Source organism: Durio zibethinus, chromosome 6, assembly GCF_047325235.1.
Source record: "Durio zibethinus cultivar Kanyao isolate XHJ-2024 chromosome 6, ASM4732523v1, whole genome shotgun sequence".
Taxonomy (NCBI): domain Eukaryota; kingdom Viridiplantae; phylum Streptophyta; class Magnoliopsida; order Malvales; family Malvaceae; genus Durio; species Durio zibethinus.
In genome coordinates this window covers 26,837,771-26,841,415 of record NC_143167.1, presented here as the reverse complement: position 1 = coordinate 26,841,415, position 3,645 = coordinate 26,837,771, and the positions used below count along the sequence as shown (strand labels likewise).

At 32.6% G+C, this 3,645-nt stretch overlaps 1 pseudogene; it reads right to left on the bottom strand.

The window, feature by feature from the left end:
* Positions 1-1,520: 1,520 nt before the first annotated feature.
* On the bottom strand, positions 1,521-3,383 carry LOC111286620 (putative 2-oxoglutarate-dependent dioxygenase AOP1; annotated as a pseudogene).
* Positions 3,384-3,645: the final 262 nt, after the last annotated feature.

The following is a 3,645-nucleotide window of genomic DNA, read 5'->3' as shown; positions in this document are numbered from 1 at the left end:
TAAATAATTTTATATAATTACAAAATAAATAAATGAACTTAATTATTGACTTCTTGAAGCTGATACGTGTAAGGACCTTGCTTTCTTGCCTTTCTCTGAATTGGAAAATTTAATAAAATTTGTTAAAAAAAAAATTTACTTTATGGTCAATAATTGCTCCTCATCCTCAACCTATAATTCGGAGCTTTGGTTTGATTTGTATCATGCAGTCCATTGGAATTGAAACTGCAAACTCTCCAAAAGAATTTAATTAATTTTATTTTCTGCCGTATTCTCCTCTTTTCATATCACTCAGTGCTTGAATTTTGCCTATATAACACCATGCCAATTATGTCGATCTATGTTCTTAATATTCAACATCGACGGCTTCTAGGATTTTTCTATTTCTTAATCATCAATTATGATTCATGGTGTTTGAATTCATTCATTCCATTAATTAACCGTATGGCAAATAGAACATTATTGAGACAGTTTTTGCTAAATGAAACGAGAGGAAGTTATGTAAGAAAAAATAATTATTCATTTATTTATTTTTTATATTTAAAAGGTCACAATTTAAAAATAAGATAAGGATTGCAAGTGTCCAAATTCAAACTTTAAACATATTAAATATTATATTTTAAGAGTGATTATATGAATAAATTAAATTTAAGTTTGAGTTTAAAATTTTTTTTATTTTCTGTCTTCTCAATGTCTATCAAAAGGTGAGAGACTTCTGCAAGTTTAGTAATTAATTATATTTAATACTATTTCATATATTTTTCACAAATATTGCACATAAATTCTTACCTTTTTTGGTGGAAATCAACTTGAGTCTGGAATTATAATATAAGGTAAGGAAGTAGCCAATCTAGCAAATGTGTCTTGCATTGATTATATTGTTGACAAAAGAAATTGGGCCAAAAAAAAAAAACTATATAATATTGTTTGACGTAATAAATAATTAGGTCGAAATATAGATGATGTCATGGAAAAACTTGATTTTGAATCTTGCATTGATTAAATCAGATTGCCTTTGGTTTAGATATGAGTTTTATTATCTTGGATGTTTTACTTTGATGTGTATTTGGGGTACTTTGTTTGTACTTTTCATTGAGTTGTATCATGTACCTTGTATGGGATACGATCGTTGTACTTTCCAGATATACATATATTTATTTGTCTATGTATTTATGTATGAATATTAGAAGCAGTTGTCTTTTTTTATATGTATATTTATTTATCTATATACATTTATCCATATTTTTTTCCTTTTGCTCTAATTAATTAACTTTCATACCTTTCACTTTTGTATTTTGTTAATAAAATTTCTTCAATATTTTCTTTTAAAAACAGCTTCTCTGCGTTTTCCAACTAAATACCAGTACATTTCTATAAATTAAAAAAAAAAAAACAGCTCATTTCCAGAAATGTTTTTGTTTTTATTATTTTTGCACCACTTTTAGTCTGACTCATCCTATAGATGAAAGATTGGTTTGGAACTTCGTACGGTTGGTGGATGGATGAGGCTGGTCCAAACTCCGAAATATGGTTGGATTTGACCCAAACGACCAAACCCATTCAGGTTTTCAAACACGAGCTTCATTGGATATGCATGCATTAATCGACCCAATAAAACCTTATTTGAATTCGATTTTCAGCAACCATTACGTTCATGTTTGAAAGTAACTACTGTAAATTCATTCATGATCTACATTTTTTGGAGAAGCATAGGCGTACTTAGTTCCTCCCCCTTTATTTAGCCATGCTATTGATCAATCCCATGTACTAGTTCCTCAGTTGAGAAAGATAGGCGTAGAGCTGCTGGGCGGAGTCTATTTGTTTCGCTTCCTCTGAATTGGAATAAACGAGGAAATCCATGAACTCAAACTCCTTGAAAACTCGAGGATGTTCCTCATCTACAAGCTCTTCTGGCGCCTTGATAATCACACCCTCCACTGGAACTGCGAAGGCTGCAAGAGAATACCGATCTCTGTCTCCAGTCGTCATCACTCTATGCTTCGCCGCTTTCATTCTCCCATTACTCCATGCCTTCATTTCAAGGTTTGTATTTAATATTCAACATAAGTAATCAAATCACTATTTTCAGTTTAATGTTCAATAATTAGGTATGATTTTTGTTTTTATTTTTTTGTTAAAGTTATAGAAAGCAACTATTTAAAGTCTAGACTATAGATATAATGTAGTTACTGTTTAAAAGAAAAAATATAGGATACTGAATATTGACAACAAAGACCACATAGTCTGTTAGAATATTAAACTCTTAGTTAAAGTGATCAAGATTTAAATCTTGGCATTCTCAAATTAAAAGAAAAAAAAAAAGAATATTGAACATACCATTAAAGCATCTCCAACCAAAAAGAGAAAGGAGCTAGGAGATGGAGACACCTTGATCCACTCCCCGTCCTTGATTTCAATTTCCAACCCTGTAATTTGATCCTCACAAATGATTGAGCTGGCTGGTTTATCGGTATGAGCCTTCAACCCTTGCATATACTCCCCTAGTGGTGGGGCCGTATATTTCATAATTCGCAGCAGCATGTAATATCTCATAATCAATGACTCCGTTTTCTCTCCTAAACCATAACTATCAATAATCATCAACCAGATTATACGGTTAAGCTCCTCCAATTGCTTGACCATGGAGTTCACAGTTTGGCTGGTTAAAAGGATCAAAGAACACATTAACTAGAATCCACTTTAGTTAAATTTAGATTTGATCAGAAAAAAACTAATAAATATACCCACAAGGATTAGTCCAATTAATAAGCAGATGAATTCTTTTTCCATTTTAGCTAGTGATCAATGGGGAAGCACTCGAAAAGTAAAATCATGAATGCAATATTAAGTGTTTCGTGAGTTTTGGCAATCCAAATATGTTAGGTGAAAGGATAGAAACTTAGCAATGAGAATAAGCTCATCGAGGGAATCAAACAAGTAAGATTTTTGTAGGAAATATTTGATGAAAAACTTTAAAATGAAAGGTGATGAGATTTTTATTACCAAAAGTGATGGTGACCCTGAGGCCACATAAGTTCAGCAAAGCTTTTGACGAAGTCATAGTTCGAGGCATCTTCAATTCCAAAGCCCTCATACAAAGAAACCTGGCTGCATGGTCCAAAGTAGCTATGGTAAGGCTTGGGATTAACATTTTTCTTCTTTCTCTCCAATGGAACTTCAAGAAGTTCTCTTACCAAGGAAAACGTCTCCTGTCGGAGTTTCCTTGGTATCGTTTCACACACAACCTCGAAACAACCATAACTCTCACAAGCCTCTCGTACCCGCTTGCACAAATGGTGCCATCCTTGAGTTCCTCGCTCCAAATCTGGTGAACCGATCGGCAACTAAATAACTGGAATGCGAAATTCAGTAAGGGCACCCATTTTATCCCTTACTTAATTTTCTTTGGACTGGTTAGCTTGGGTAATTGACTTGGTTTCTCGTTGTGGCTTCAATTTTCTAAGGGCTTTAAGTCTCTTTTCTAACATCATTTTCCAAAGGGTGACAAGGAGATACCACCAAAAAAGTATCAACCAACTTCCATAAAAGTATCTAAAGCAGAATATTGTATATATATATTGGCAAAAATCTCAGTTCCTAATAAATAAATGCAAGACCATGATCCATAGATATATAACTCGTTGA